This window comes from Eptesicus fuscus, chromosome 7 (assembly GCF_027574615.1).
Source record: "Eptesicus fuscus isolate TK198812 chromosome 7, DD_ASM_mEF_20220401, whole genome shotgun sequence".
Taxonomy (NCBI): domain Eukaryota; kingdom Metazoa; phylum Chordata; class Mammalia; order Chiroptera; family Vespertilionidae; genus Eptesicus; species Eptesicus fuscus.
In genome coordinates this window covers 106,337,781-106,354,028 of record NC_072479.1, presented here as the reverse complement: position 1 = coordinate 106,354,028, position 16,248 = coordinate 106,337,781, and positions in this window count along the sequence as shown.

Here is a 16,248-nt window from a genome sequence, read left to right as displayed (position 1 = left end):
CCTCCAGGGAGACACCCCGACAGACACCCAGGGACACCCCGACAGACCCCCAGGGACACCCCGACAGACCCCCAGGAGACACCCCAACAGACCTCCAGGGAGACACCCCGACAGACACCCGGGAGACACCCCGACAGACCCCCGGGAGACCCTGACAGACCCCCAGGGACACCCCGACAGACCCCCGGAGACACCCCGACAGACCCCCAGAGACACCCCGACAGACCCCCAGGGACACCCCGACAGACCCCCAGAGACACCCCGACAGACACCCGGGAGACACCCCGACAGACCCCCAGGGACACTCCGATAGACCCCCGGGAGACCCTGATAGACCCCCAGGGAGACACCCCGACAGACCCCCAGGGACACCCCGACAGACCCCCAGGGACACCCCGACAGACCCCCGGGAGACCCTGATAGACCCCCAGGGACACCCCGACAGACACCCGGAGACACCCCGACAGATCCCCAGGAGACACCCCAACAGACCTCCAGGGAGACACCCCGACAGACCCCCAGGGACACCCCGACAGACTCCCAGGAGACCCTGATAGACCCCCGGAGACACCCCGACAGACACCCGGAGACACCCCGACAGACCCCCAGGGACACCCCGACAGACCCCCAGGGACACCCCGACAGGCCCCCAGGGACACCCCGACAGACCCCCAGGGACACCCCGACAGACCCCCGGGGACACCCCGACAGGCCCCCAGGGACACCCCGACAGACCCCCAGGGACACCCCGACAGGCCCCCAGGGACACCCCGACAGACCCCCAGGGACACCCCGACAGGCCCCCAGGGACACCCCGACAGACCCCCAGGGACACCCCAACAGACCCCCAGGGACACCCCGACAGACCCCCAGGGACACCCCGACTGACCCCCGGGAGACACCCCGACAGACCCCCGGGAGACCCTGATAGACCCCCAGGGACACCCCGACAGACCCCCAGGGACACCCCGACAGACCCCCGGGAGACACCCCGACAGACCCCCAGGGACACCCCGACAGACACCCGGGAGACACCCCGACAGACCCCCGGGAGACACCCCGACAGACACCCGGGAGACACCCCGACAGACCCCCAGGGACACCCCAACAGACCCCCGGGAGACACCCCGACAGACCCCCGGGGACACCCAGGGTGGGGGTTGCCTAGTCTGAGCCTCGTGGGCCCAGGCCTGGTCCCGAGTGATGGGCTAACTGCGGGCTGGGCCCAGGGATGGAAGAGACATGCCTGGCGTGGGGAGCACAACGCCAGGGTGGGGGTGGGGGAGCCCCGGGTGCAAGTGCCAGCCCTGCACCGTGGAGCTGTGCCAGGCTGGAGGCGAGCGTCTGCGCCGCCCTGGGCCTCAGTTTCCTTATCCGTAACGGAAGTGAGCAGCTGTGCTGGGGCAGGAGTAAGGGGGCTGGCGTGTCTGTCACACCATCCGCTTCTTCCCGGGAACGCTGGGCGCTGACATCCTACTGGCCCAGAGGTCACCCCCCCCCCCCCCCAAAGCATCTTGAGACCCGCTGGCCGTGGGGAAGGGTCTCTGGGACGGTCTGTGGGAGGGTCTGTGGGAGGGTCTGTGGGAGGGTCTGTGGGAGGGTCTGTGGGAGGGTGTCTGGGGGGGTCTGTGGGAGGGTCTGTGGGAGGGTGTCTGGGAGGGTCTGTGGGGGGGTCTGTGGGAGGGTCTGTGGGAGGGTGTCTGGGGGGGTCTGTGGGAGGGTCTGTGGGGGGGTCTGTGGGAGGGTCTGTGGGGGGGTCTGTGGGAGGGTCTGTGGGACGGTCTGTGGGAGGGTGTCTGGGGGGGTCTGTGGGACGGTCTGTGGGGGGGTCTGTGGGTGGGTCTGTGGGACGGTCTGTGGGAGGGTGTCTGGGGGGGTCTGTGGGAGGGTCTGTGGGGGGGTCTGTGGGGGGGTCTGTGGGAGGGTCTGTGGGAGGGTCTGTGGGAGGGTCTGTGGGACGGTCTGTGGGAGGGTGTCTGGGGGTGTCTGTGGGACGGTCTGTTAGAGGGTCTGTGGGAGGGTGTCTGGGAGGGTCTGTGGGAGGGTCTGTGGGAGGGTCTGTGGGACGGTCTGTGGGAGGGTGTCTGGGAGGGTCTGTGGGAGGGTCTGTGGGAGGGTCTGTGGGGGGGTGTGTGGGAGGGTCTGTGGGAGGGTCTGTGGGAGGGTCTGTGGGAGGGTGTGTGGGAGGGTCTGTGGGAGGGTCTGTGGGACGGTCTGTGGGAGGGTGTCTGGGAGGGTCTGTGGGAGGGTCTGTGGGTGGGTCTGTGGGAGGGTCTGTGGGAGGGTGTCTGGGAGGGTCTGTGGGAGGGTCTGTGGGAGGGTCTGTGGGAGGGTCTGTGGGAGGGTGTCTGGGAGGGTCTGTGGGAGGGTCTGTGGGAGGGTCTGTGGGAGGGTGTCTGGGAGGGTCTGTGGGAGGGTGTCTGGGAGGGTCTGTGGGACGGTCTGTGGGAGGGTCTGTGGGAGGGTGTCTGGGAGGGTCTGTGGGAGGGTGTCTGGGAGGGTCTGTGGGAGGGTGTCTGGGAGGGTCTGTGGGAGGGTCTGTGGGAGGGTGTCTGGGAGGGTCTGTGGGAGGGTCTGTGGGAGGGTCTGTGGGAGGGTGTCTGGGAGGGTCTGTGGGAGGGTCTGTGGGAGGGTCTGTGGGAGGGTGTCTGGGAGGGTCTGTGGGACGGTCTGTGGGAGGGTCTGTGGGAGGGTGTCTGGGAGGGTCTGTGGGAGGGTCTGTGGGAGGGTCTGTGGGAGGGTGTCTGGGAGGGTCTGTGGGAGGGTCTGTGGGAGGGTGTCTGGGGGGGTCTGTGGGGGGGTCTGTGGGAGGGTGTCTGGGAGGGTCTGTGGGAGGGTCTGTGGGAGGGTGTCTGGGAGGGTCTGTGGGACGGTCTGTGGGAGGGTGTGTGGGAGGGTCTGTGGGAGGGTCTGTGGGAGGGTGTCTGGGAGGGTCTGTGGGAGGGTCTGTGGGAGGGTCTGTGGGAGGGTCTGTGGGAGGGTCTGTGGGACGGTCTGTGGGAGGGTGTCTGGGGGGGTGTCTGGGGGGGTCTGTGGGAGGGTCTGTGGGAGGGTCTGGGGGGGTCTGTGGGAGGGTCTGTGGGAGGGTGTCTGGGAGGGTCTGTGGGAGGGTCTGTGGGAGGGTGTCTGGGGGGGTGTCTGGGGGGGTCTGTGGGAGGGTCTGTGGGAGGGTGTCTGGGGGGGTCTGTGGGAGGGTCTGTGGGAGGGTCTGTGGGAGGGTGTCTGGGGGGGTCTGTGGGACGGTCTGTGGGAGGGTGTCTGGGAGGGTCTGTGGGACGGTCTGTGGGAGGGTCTGTGGGAGGGTGTCTGGGGGGGTCTGTGGGACGGTCTGTGGGAGGGTCTGTGGGAGGGTGTCTGGGGGGGTCTGTGGGAGGGTGTCTGGGGGGGTCTGTGGGAGGGTCTGTGGGAGGGTGTCTGGGGGGGTCTGTGGGACGGTCTGTGGGAGGGTCTGTGGGAGGGTCTGTGGGAGGGTGTCTGGGAGGGTCTGTGGGAGGGTCTGTGGGAGGGTCTGTGGGAGGGTCTCTGGGAGGGTCTCTGGGAGGGTGTCTGGGAGGGTCTGTGGGAGGGTCTGTGGGAGGGTCTGTGGGAGGGTGTCTGGGGGGGTCGCTGGGAGCAGCCAGGCGGTGGGTTGAACCCGAGGCCTCCCTCGCGTCAGTGGCTCCGGCTCAGGAACCAAACACCCAGCGCCAGCCCCGCCAGAGCCTGTGTCTGCGGGACCGTCCACGGCAGGTGCCAAGGGGCCACCCTGGCAGGAGACACAAGAGAAAATCCAGGCGCTGAATCGCCGGGACCGGGCAACCCCCCCCCCTCCCCGCCCCCAATCCCTCCCCGGGGTGGTCCCAGCCCCCAGCCCAGCGCCTGAAGGACGCCCGGGGCCTGTGGGATTGTCCGGGACGCCCGTCCTGGGGGGCCTGGGGGCGCCGCGCACACGGGGTCACGCCGCTGCCGCTCATTCACATTCACCGCCTGAAAGGAGCTGCGGGGGAGGGGGGGGAGGCCGGGCCAGGGAACAGAGTTTTTCTGTTCTCTCCTCACAAACAGAACTCAATTCGGAAGACGCCCAAGCCGGGGCGCCGGGCCGAGGGGAGCTGCTCCGCCTCCTCAGAGTCCGTGAGGCGCAGGCTCCCCAGACGCGGGTGCAGCCCCCCCCCCTCCTGCACCCACAGGGGCGGGCGCTAGGGGATCCCGTGAATACAGATCAGCTCACTCCAGGCCCGGCCCCGCTCCCGCCCCCCAACGGGGTGTGCAAGCAGCAGCTGCCCCGAGGGAGGGGCGGCCAGGACCCAGGCCACCGGTGGGTCAGGGCGTCCCTGGGCCCGGCCCATAGGAAGCTGGTCCGCCCCCCTCTCACCCCCAGAAAAGGAGGGAAGAACGGGGTCCCAGTGCCCACGTCACCTCTGCTTCCTCCGTGACGTGGCCACTGCCCCAGCCGGCCCCACGCGGCCACGGGGTCACGCAGGCCGCGGGGTCCTGGGCCTGGCCAGCAGGCCCCTCGGGCTGTTCCAATGACCGCGCCCCCCACAGGCCCTGCGGGTGCGGGCAGCGCAGCCGGGCGTGGGGGGGGCCCAGGGCCGCCCGCGTCCCCGAGGCTGAGCCCGCGCCTGCTCTGCGCTGCCGCCAAGTCCTGTCTCGTCCCGGACGCGCCTGCCGCCCTGGCCGGTGCCCACGGAGCCACCTGTTCCAGGACATGGACCTGAGACCAGGGGAGGGCTCCTCCGGCTCCAGGAAAATCAAACAGAAGCCCCCCCCGCCCCCGTCCCCCCGCCGGCCCAGGCGGAGAGCCGGGGGGAAGGGGGCGGAGGCAGCCAGCTGTCCGCTGAGCCCCTGCGCTGGGCCTTTGCACGGCTCCCCCCTCCGCCCCCCCCCCCTCGCCTAAGCCACCAGGCCCTCTGCCTTTTCCCGCGGAAACCCTGGGGCCCGTCCTGCCTCAAAACCCCTGCCCCCCCCCCCCCCCCAGCTGTGAGCTCCGGGTACCACCTCAGCCCAGCAGAGCGGCCCAGGAGGGCGGTGGGCCTCGGTGCCCCCACAGCAGCCCGGTCCCCTGGCCGCAGGGTGCGCGTCCTCCGCAGGGACCCCGGCCCCCTCTGTGCGAGGGGTGCACCGTGTGCACACCCGCCCCCCTCCAGCCCCCGCCGCGGGGAGCGGCCGAGGCGGCCCGGGCCGGGCACAGCCGGTCCCCCTGAGGGTCTGAGCCCGGCACCACCGCGGTGCTCCGGGCTGGCGTGGCCCGGGGCCTGGCCGCACAGATGGCCGGCGGTCACTGGTGCTCATTCGGGTCCAGGGCAGGTGAGATCCCCGAGCGCGTGGGACCCCAAGGGGTGGAGCCTTCTAGGCAGAAAGGTCCGTGGGCAGCGGGGGGCGGGGGGCGTCTTAGCCCCTCTGCCTCTGGGTGACTCTGTTACCGGGTTCACGCATTGGGGGAGGAAAGACGGGGGGGGGGGGGCGGGGGGGAGCCGCTAGGTGTCACCTCCATCCTTTCGTGCAGAGCCGCCCAGCAGCGTTACCATGGCAACCTTCTCTGATTGGAGAGGAAGGCAGCACCAAATCTCCCCTCCCCCCTCCCTCCCTCCCTTGTCCTGGTGGCCATGGGCACCCTCCCGGGCCCTGGCGAGTGGAGGGAGAGGGGACTCGAGGCCTGGTCTCTGGCAGAGGGCAAAGGTCAGGTGAGGGCTTCAGCTTCCAAGTGGTGCCGGCCACTGTACCGGCCACGGGCCCGCACGGTCCGCCACCCTCACAGCCGGGCAACGGGCCTCAGGGGTCACAGCGGGCGAGGAAGGGGCCGCTGGCAACACGCCAACTACGGGCACGCGAGTGCCCCCAGCCCCAAGCGCCCCCCCCCCCCCGCACTCCGGTGGGCGAGGTGCCACCAGCGTCACCCAGACAACCAGTCAGCACGGCCGCCTCAGCCCCAGCACAGCCGCCTCCCCAGGCGGGAGGTGGGGGCCGCAGGGAGGGGGTCCCACCCACCTCTCTGCCTTCTATTTTATAGAAACACCCACTGGGTGTGCGCCCTGGTCCCCGCACAACCCCGGAGCCAAGAGGAGCCAGGACTGTGGCCCCAGGGCAGCAGAGGCAGGTGCCCCGTGGGCGCCGGGGTGGGGGGGGTCCCGGGTGCTGGCCCAGCCACAGGCTCGCCTCCTGGGGTCAGGCGATTCCCGTGACCAGTGCCCCATGCGGCCATCTGCAGAGGGAAGAGGGACTGCTCAGGACTCGGGGTGTCTGAGGAGCCCCCAGGATGCGACTCCGATTCCGGGTCAGCTCTCCGCCTGAGGACCTCCGTGGGCGGGAGGGTGCTCACTTCTGGAACATTCTTCTTGCCTTTTTACAAGCAGCTTTACTGAGACTTAACTGTGAGACACTTAACTGCCCAGGTTTAAAGGGTACAAGTGGATAACTTTTTTTTTTTTTTAATATATTTTATTGATTTTCCACAGAGAGGAAGGGAGAGGGACAGAGAGTTAGAAACATCGACCAGCTGCCTCCTGCACACCCTCCACCGGGGGTGTGCCCGCAACCAAGGTACATGCCCCTGATCGGAATCGAACCCGGGACCCCTCAGTCCGCAGGCCGACGCTCTATCCACTGAGCCAAACCGGTCTCGGCTACAATTGGATAACTTTTGACATATGTCTGCATCCTTGAGACCTCAGCCACCAAATCAAGATAATGAACAAAGCCATCCCCCCAAGTGCCCTGGTCACCCCCTCCCCCACCGTCCCCAGGCAGCTGCTGGTCTGCTCGCTGCCACCATGCACTAGCCTGCACTCCTCCGTGTGTGCTCTCCTGTGTGACGGAATCCTGTGTGTGCTCTCCTGTGTGACGGAATCCTCCGTGTGTGTGCTCTCCTGTGTGACGGAATCCTGTGTGTGCTCTCCTGTGTGACGGAATCCTGTGTGTGCTCTCCTGTGTGACGGAATCCTGTGTGTGCTCTCCTGTGTGACGGAATCCTGTGTGTGTGCTCTCCTGTGTGACGGAATCCTGTGTGTGTGCTCTCCTGTGTGACGGAATCCTGTGTGTGTGCTCTCCTGTGTGACGGAATCCTGTGTGTGCTCTCCTGTGTGACGGAATCCTGTGTGTGTGCTCTCCTGTGTGACGGAATCCTGTGTGTGCTCTCCTGTGTGACGGAATCCTGTGTGTGTGCTCTCCTGTGTGACGGAATCCTCCGTGTGTGCTCTCCTGTGTGACGGAATCCTGTGTGTGTGCTCTCCTGTGTGACGGAATCCTGTGTGTGTGCTCTCCTGTGTGACGGAATCCTGTGTGTGTGCTCTCCTGTGTGACGGAATCCTGTGTGTGTGCTCTCCTGTGTGACGGAATCCTGTGTGTGTGCTCTCCTGTGTGACGGAATCCTGTGTGTGTGCTCTCCTGTGTGACGGAATCCTGTGTGTGTGCTCTCCTGTGTGACGGAATCCTGTGTGTGTGCTCTCCTGTGTGACGGAATCCTGTGTGTGCTCTCCTGTGTGACGGAATCCTGTGTGTGTGCTCTCCTGTGTGACGGAATCCTCCGTGTGTGCTCTCCTGTGTGACGGAATCCTGTGTGTGCTCTCCTGTGTGACGGAATCCTGTGTGTGCTCTCCAGTGTGACGGAATCCTGTGTGTGTGCTCTCCTGTGTGACGGAATCCTCCGTGTGTGCTCTCCTGTGTGACGGAATCCTGTGTGTGTGCTCTCCTGTGTGACGGAATCCTGTATGTGTGCTCTCCTGTGTGACGGAATCCTCCGTGTGTGCTCTCCTGTGTGACGGAATCCTGTGTGTGTGCTCTCCTGTGTGACGGAATCCTCCGTGTGTGCTGTCCTGTGTGACGGAATCCTGTGTGTGTGCTCTCCTGTGTGACGGAATCCTCCGTGTGTGCTCTCCTGTGTGACGGAATCCTCCGTGTGTGCTCTCCTGTGTGACGGAATCCTGTGTGTGTGCTCTCCTGTGTGACGGAATCCTGTGTGTGTGCTCTCCTGTGTGACGGAATCCTGTGTGTGTGCTCTCCTGTGTGACGGAATCCTCCGTGTGTGCTCTCCTGTGTGACGGAATCCTCCGTGTGTGCTCTCCTGTGTGACGGAATCCTGTGTGTGCTCTCCTGTGTGACGGAATCCTGTGTGTGCTCTCCTGTGTGACGGAATCCTCCGTGTGTGCTCTCCTGTGTGACGGAATCCTCCGTGTGTGCTCTCCTGTGTGACGGAATCCTGTGTGTGCTCTCCTGTGTGACGGAATCCTGTGTGTGTGCTCTCCTGTGTGACGGAATCCTGTGTGTGTGCTCTCCTGTGTGACGGAATCCTCCGTGTGTGTGCTCTCCTGTGTGACGGAATCCCGTGTGTGCTCTATTTTGTCCGGGTTCTTACGCTCAGGGTAATTATTTCGAGATGCACCCACGCTGTAGGGTGTATGGATATGGCCTTTCTTGTTAATCGTCACCTGAGGATATTTTTTTCGCTGCTTTTCAGGTAGAACGGGAGGGAGGGAGGGGGGAGAGGGAGACACTGATGTGAGAGACACATTGATTGGTTGCCTCCTGCGCGCACCCCAACAGAGCGCAGGGAATGAACCCTCAACCCAGGTATGTGCCCTGGACCGGGAATCGAGCCAGAGACCCTTCAGTGCGGGGCCGGCTCTGCCCACTGAGCCACACTGTCCGGGCCTCGATGTGCGGCCCTCTCGATTGCTCGGTGTAGGTCCCACAGTTGCTTCTCCGCCCCCGTGGGGGGCCCGAGGCTGTGCGGGGTCACATAGAGCCGCTGTGAACGTCCACGGGGGTGTTGGGCAGACACGCACTTCCATGTCCCGGGAGCAAACACCAGCGGGACGCCGGCTCACGGGCTGGGTGCGCGGAACTTTCTAAGAAACTGCCAGCTCTTTTCCTCCACACCCAGGGCCGCCGGCAGCGGGGCGGCTCGGCTCTCGGCCCTGCACAGCGCTGGGGACCAGGGGGTCCCTGCCCTTCGCCGCGCAGATGGACGGACGGACGCAGGGCAGATGGACGGACGGACGCAGGCCCGGGGTTCCCGTTGGCGTTTTCCGAGGGAAGCCTGGTCCCGCCTCGGTCCGTGCGCGTCTCTGCTCTGCCTGGAGGTCTGTGGTGCAGGCGGCGCCTTTCCGCGGGGTGTGGGATCGGCGTGTAGTCCAGACGGAGTCCTCGCTCAGGGCTTGGGAATCACCTTCTCCCCATTCTCTCAGCAACGTCCTTCAAAGGGCAAAACAGAAAAGCTCATCTCACATGCGGTCCCGTTTATCCGCGTGTCCCTGGTCGCTCAGCGTCTGGTGGCAGACCTGGGAGCCTGCCCCCCCACCACAGGTCACACAGCTCTTTCCCGTGTCGGGGCGCAGGCTCCCAGGGGGGCGGGGGGGAAGCTGTGCGAGGCCCTCGGAGGGCGCCGTTTTCCTACCGTTTGAAGCCAAACCTGTGCTCCACGGAGCCGGGCCTCGGTGAATGGTGGGGGGGCCGCGGTGGCTCAGGCTGCTTGCGACACCTGTGCCCGGGCCACCTCCGTGCCCCGCCCTGCCCGTCCCCTGGGTCCCGGCCCTTCCCGGTGCAGGGCAGCCAGGGAGAGAGGAGCCAGGACGGTGGAAGCAGGAGAGAGAGGGGGCGGGGAGGGGGAGGGAAGAGCAGAGAGGGAGAGGGAGCAGCTGGCAGGCGAGGGGGGAGGAGGAGCCGGGCTCAGCGCCCCTGGCGGATTCATTCTTCACGCTGCTCCTGGCGGGAACACGCTGTGGCGGGAAGCCCTCTGAGTGCCAGCTCGATGCCCCGGAGAAAACCCGACGGAGCGGGACCTGGGAACAAAGCCCCACGCAGCGGCTGGGGGGGGGGTGGTCCCCGACTCAGGCCTCACACCGCCCAGAAGCGCGACACCTGCGAGCCGCGGGCTCTCCGCCGGGATGTGCTCCCCGGGTGGGACCGCGGCCTCAGCAGCCGGCGCCCCGGAAAACGCCCCGGTCACCCCGAGGGCGCTGCCCGCCGCCATCGGCCGGCCCAGCCGTGAAACCCGAGACAGTGCCAGCTGGGCCGGCGGGAGGGACCTGGCCGAGCTCCTCCTGGCAGAGCCGGGCCGTGCCAGCAGCAAGCCCTGTGTGGTCTCGGCGTGCGAGGTGGCCGCCACCTCACGGCGAGGGACGCAGGCCCAGCGGCGGCTCCGACAGACAGGCGGCCCGGAAGAGGCAGCGGTGGGGCGGGGGGGAGCCTGGGTCGGCACGTCCCCCCGGCACTGAATGGCCACCACTCAAGCACGTGTGCGCTGTGGGCCCTGAGCCCCGTCAGCCTCCGGGGCAGGTGCCCGCGGCCCATTTGGTGGATGAAGTTCAGGCTCCAAGAGCTGGTCACCTGCCCGTCACTCAGCTCCTAACGGCAGCAGCTGCCTCCGTGCACGCTCTGCCCAGGGGGTGCGCTGCCTCGGTCACCCTGTGGGCCTGCCCCCCCCACGCACACACACACACACACGCACACACACACACATGTGCACACACACACGCACAGGCACACACACACATACACGCGTGCACACACACACACGCACGCACGCACAGGCGCACACACACACACACACACATGCGCGCGCGCACACACACATACACACACGCACACACACACACGCGCGCGCACACACACACGCACACACACGAGCGCACACACACATACACACACGCACACACACACGCACACACGCACGCACACACACGCGCACACACACACACACGCACACACACACGCACACACACACGCACACACACACACGCACGCACACACACACACGCACACACACACACGCACACGCACACACACGCACGGCTGTGCCCACCGTGCCTGCAGAGCCTTGGCACAGCGGGTGGGAGCCGACGCGCTGGCCCACCCACGAGCCGGGCCTCTCCTCGCTCTTAGTCAGGAAGATGTTTCTGGAATAAGAACCGCATCAGCACTTCTATTTTCAAGTTCAGACAAGGTTTCTGTTTTCTTCCCCATCTCCCTCCGCATGGGCGAGGCTCAGCCGCTGCCCAGACTGACAGGCCCGAGACGCCGCCGCACGGGGAGGAGGAAGAATCGGGGACAACAGCGGGGGACCTCCTTCCCGAGTCTGTCGGGTTCAGTAAGGACACAGCCAGCGCGACCCGCGAGTGACAGCAACCCCGCGTGGCCGTTTGCGAGTCAGCGACACTGACGCAAAGGCTGGTGGCTTCTCGCTTCCTCCCCGGGGTCTGGCAGGCGAGGGGTGTCCCCAGGTAGCCGGGCTGGGCTGGGAGCTGGGGGCTGGGTGCTGGGAGCTGGGTGCTGGGAGCCGGGAGCTGGGAGCTGGGAGCTGGGTGCTGGGTGCTGGGTGCTGGGAGCTGGGAGCTGGGTGCTGGGAGCTGGGAGCTGGGTGCTGGGAGCTGGGAGCTGGGTGCTGGGTGCTGGAGCCGGGAGCTGGGAGCTGGGAGCTGGGTGCTGGGAGCTGGAGCTGGGTGCTGGGAGCTGGGTGCTGGGAGCTGGGTGCTGGTAGCTGGGAGCTGGGTGCTGGGTGCTGGGAGCTGGAGCTGGGTGCTGGGAGCTGGGTGCTGGGTGCTGGGTGCTAGGAGCTGGAGCTGGGAGCTGGAGCTGGGAGCTGGAGCTGGGTGCTGGAGCTGGATGCTGGGTGCTGGGTGATAGGAGCTGGAGCTGGGAGCTGGAGCTGGGAGCTGGGTGCTGGGAGCTGGGAGCTGGGTGCTGGGAGCTGGGAGCTGGGTGCTGGGTGCTGGGAGCTGGGAGCTGGGTGCTGGGAGCTGGGTGCTGGGTGCCGGGAGCTGGGAGCTGGGAGCTGGGAGCTGGGAGCTGGGAGCTGGGAGCTGGGAGCTGGGATCTGGGTGCTGGGAGCTGGGAGCTGGGAGCTGGGTGCTGGGAGCTGGGAGCTGGAGCTGGGAGCTGGATGCTGGGTGCCGGGAGCTGGGAGCTGGGAGCTGGGAGCTGGGTGCTGGGAGCTGGGAGCTGGGAGCTGGGAGCTGGGAGCTGGGAGCTGGGAGCTGGGAGCTGGGAGCTGGGAGCTGGGAGCTGGGAGCTGGGAGCTGGGAGCTGGGAGGGGGCGCTGGCCCACGCTGCACCTTGGGGGAGAGGAGAATTGGAAGCAGCAGCGCAGAGATGAAGCGAGGGGGGAGGCAGGGGCGGGAGGGACAGGGGCACGGCAGGCCCGTGAGCCTGAGCTCACGGAAACCCTTCCGATCAGGGAACCGAAGGCCAGGGATGGGGACATTGACCCGGCCACACAGGAAACACTGGAATTCTGCCCCCAATAGTGTTTTCCTTTTGTTTTGCTTAAATTTTATTTTTAAACCTTTACTGTGGAGAGTATTACAGGGGTCCCCGTTTCCCCCGTGCCCCCACCCAGTTCCCATTCAGGTGAAGTCTCTGCTCCGGGATCTGAAATGGACTTCTATTTGGCCAAGGGGCGCGCCGGGAGGCAGACTCCCGCGGTAACTGGGCCTCCGTTTGGGAAGATCTCCGGGAAGCCACAGCTGGCAGAGCCCGGAGGCGGAGTAGAACGCCCCCCCCCCCCCCCCCCCGCCCAGGAGGCGAGAGAGCCCAGGGCCACAGCAGGTCTGACCCCCTGGGGGACTCCGAGGGGCTCCCCCGGCATCCTCTGCAGGAGCACCCCTCCTGTGGGGCCTGCTCCGGGCACTGCTGGATGTCTGACCCCCAGCCTCTGCCCATGAATGTCAGGGACACCCTATGGTGGTTGTGGCAACTCATGCTCCCACACATTCCCAATGCCCCCTGGTGGGGGTAGGCGGTACTGCCAGGGTAGAAGTGAGGTGTGTGTGTGTGTGTGTGTGTGCGTGTGTGTGTGTGTGTGTGTGTGTGAGAGAGAGAGAGAGAGAGAGAGAGAGAGAAGAGGAGGAGGAGGAGAAGAATAAGAAGAAGAAGAAGAAGAAGAAGAAGAAGAAGAAGAAAGAGGAGGAAGGGAGGGAAAGGAGGAGGAGGAGGGGGGAGGAGGAGGAGAAGAGAGAGGGGAAGGAGGGGGAAAGAAGGAGGAGGAGAAGAAGAAGAAAGAGGGAGGAGGGGGAGAGGGGGAGGAGGGGGAGGAGGAGGAGGAGGAGGAGGAGGAGAGGAGGGGGAGTGGGGAAGTGGGAGGAGGAGAGGGAGAAAAGGGGGAGAAGGGGAGGAGGAGGAGGAGGCCAGGGGACATGAAATGGGGAAGGATGGTGGTTGGGTTGAGGCAGGCAGCACCGGGTCAGGTTGCCTGGAATGTCCTCCTGGGGAGCAAGCTGCTGAGGAATTCTGGGTGCAGGATGACATGACAGGTGTTTGCTCTGGACAGATCCCTGGCGGCAGGGGAGGCCCGCTTCAGAGGGTGCTGAGCCTGAAGGCGGAGGCCTGGGGTTGTCTTTGTGGAAAGATTAATCACACAATTGGTTTAACAGAGACAGAGCTCTTTGAATTTCCTTGTTCTGGGTCCATGTTGATAATTCATGTCTTTCACAGAGAAAAACGCAAGTTTTCCAATAATTTTGGCATGAAGTTGTTCATATTCCCCAGTCCCTCGTTTTTCTTTTAACGTCTGTAGGGTTTGTAGTGATGCCCCGTCTTTCGTGGCTGACATGGATCACTGGGGGGTTTCTTGAGCGGGCTCATTGGAGATTGATCTCCTTTACTGACCTTTCAAAGAGCCAGCTTTTCCTTTCACCACTTTCCCTGCCACTTGCCCGTGTTCTGTGTTGATTCCGCATTTGCTCATAACTGGGTTCCATTTGCCCTCTTCCTGAAGCCTCTTACACTGGAAATCTGGATCATTGCTTTGAAATCTCTCCTTTCCTAACAAAGCAGCGTGAAGCTCCAAACTCCTCGTAAACACCGTTCTAGCTGCATTTAAAGAATTCTCCTACATTGTTTTCCTTATGCAGATAAACATACCTTTAATTTACTAATTTCTTCTTCCACCCACAGGTTATCTAGGAGTGCGTTTTAAAATTTCCAAATATTCAGGTATTTCCCGGGTATCTGCTTGTTATAGATTTTCATTTATTTCTGTTATGGCCAGAATTTAATTGTGTATGTGCAACCATGCGTATCCTGAATGATTTCAAGCGTAAAAATAACACATTAGGGTAAAGTTCTGTGAGAGAAAGGACATGAGGATGCAGATTCCAGAGGGAAAGTGTTATTTCCAAACGTTAAAGAAAAACAGCCTCATTTTTTGAATGGATGAAGGTGGCACATTTGTCTGGATTTCGACTCCGCTGCTCAGTCACAGGAAGGAGAGCATGGCTCTGTTTTAAAGTGTCTCTAATGTTTGCTGCAAATGACAGGATCTGCAGCTGGGAAGACGTCAGGTGAAAACTTAGGGATCGACTGGACACGCTGGTGTCCATTTTTCCGAGTTCCGTTAGGGAGATGGGAACCGAGCTTGACGACAAGTGAGCCGCACAGTGAATGCAGCTGGGGGTCCCCTTCAGGGTGGGCGAGGCCTGTGCCTGCGGGGGAGGAGGAGGCGGGGGACCCGGCCGAGGGGGACAGATGGCGCCGCCCACCGGTGGAGGGCCCAGGCCGACGGGGAGGGAGCCAGTCCTGTTCGGGCTCCTGGGGAAGGTGAGGGGAGAGGTGGGGGAGGAACTGGGGTGTCCCAGCCCCGGGGAGCTCTGGGGTGCTGACCGGATGACGTACAGGAAGCCCCCATTTCGCGTCCGTGCGCAGTAGGCTCTGGGCTTCAGCAGAACGATGCTCCCTGAAAGCTCCCGTGGCGTCTTATCCACGGAGGAGACGGGGCTGGGCACCCGCCGTGTGCAGCCTGATGCGGCCGGGCCTCTGGCACCTACCAGTTGTAGCTGCATTTTGGTGATCCGGGTCCCCCGTCCTGTCCCGCCCGGCACTGAGCGGGCCCTGTGACAGGCACGCCGTTTCCGGTGGCCGCAGACTCCTCTCCCTCCCCAGCGCCCGTTCTCAGCTGCGGCCCTGACACATGCAGCAGCCCAAGGCCATGGTGCAGAGCCCGGGATCGGGGAGGTGCCGATGCAGGCGCACCCCGTCCTTGGAAGACTTCCTGGAGGAGGTGTGAGCAGGCTGCGGAGAGGCAGGGAAGGGTGCTCATGGACCCTGCGGTTCTCCAGAGGCAGGCGGGTCGCAGCGCCTGAGCCTGGCCTCGGCTCCGCCCTCTGCCGCCAAGCTGGCCTCCCTTTGGGTTGTCCGCACCCCACCCCACCTGCAGGAACCCCCAGAACAGCCGCTCTGGCCGGGGTCTCCTCTGAGCGAGGACCCCGCTGTACACCGTCAGGTCGAACCCTCACCTGATTCTTGCCTGATGCTGACGAGGGAGACATGATGCTCGGACGCCCGGGGACTTCCTGAGCTCTGCACCCTCCCCGGGGCCAGGCTGCCTCCTGCGTGGCCTCCGCGCCATCCGCTTCGCCTCATTCGCCTGCAGCCAGCGAGTGAGACTCTCCTGCCCGGGCTCCCCACCATCTCAGGTGGGTGCGAGGTCTCCCCGTGGGTGAGCCTTCAGCAGCCGCGCGGAGGTCCCCAGAGGCAGTGTCCTGTCTTGGCTCCAGCCCAACGCACACAGGGCCCGGCCCATCCCCTCAGCCACCGGCTGCAGCTCCTGCAGGAGGCTCTTCCGACTCCGCTGCAGCCTCCCTGCACCCTGCACCCCGGCTGTCTGCCTCCTGCTCCCTGCACCCTGCACCCCGGCTGTCTGCCTCCTGCTCCCTGCACCCTGCACCCCGGCTGTCTGCCTCCTGTACCCTGCACCCCGGCTGTCTGCCTCCTACTCCCTGCACTCTGCACCCCGGCTGTCTGCCTCCTGCTCCCTGCACCCCGGCTATCTGCCTCCTGTTCCCTGCACCCTGCACCCCGGCTATCTGCCTCCTGCTTCCTGCACCCTGCACCCCGGCTGTCTGCCTCCTGCTCCCTGCACCCCGGCAGCTAAGCGAGGGCAGGGCGAAGCGTCTTACAGATCCAGCCGCGAGCACGGTGCGCCTGCATCTGCTTGCACGCGGCAGGCTGGTGGCTAGAGGACAGAAAGCTTCTCCCCCGGGGCTGGAGGCGAGGCTGACCCAGGAGTGGGCAGTTTGGTTTCCTCCGAGGCCTCGCTCCCCGGCTTGCAGACGGCCGCCCTCTCGCTGCCTCCTCCCGGGACTGTCCCTCGTGCACGCACGCCCTGGTGTCTGTGTCCGAGTTTCGTCTGGTAGGGAGACCGCAGTCAGACCGGATGGGGGCCCGCTCCCCATCTCTAATGCAGGCACCTTCTCATGCCCTAGTGTTTGTTCATTTTAAAATCAACATCACAAATTGGATGTTGAATTTTCTCATACTTTTGTATGAATTGATCATGAT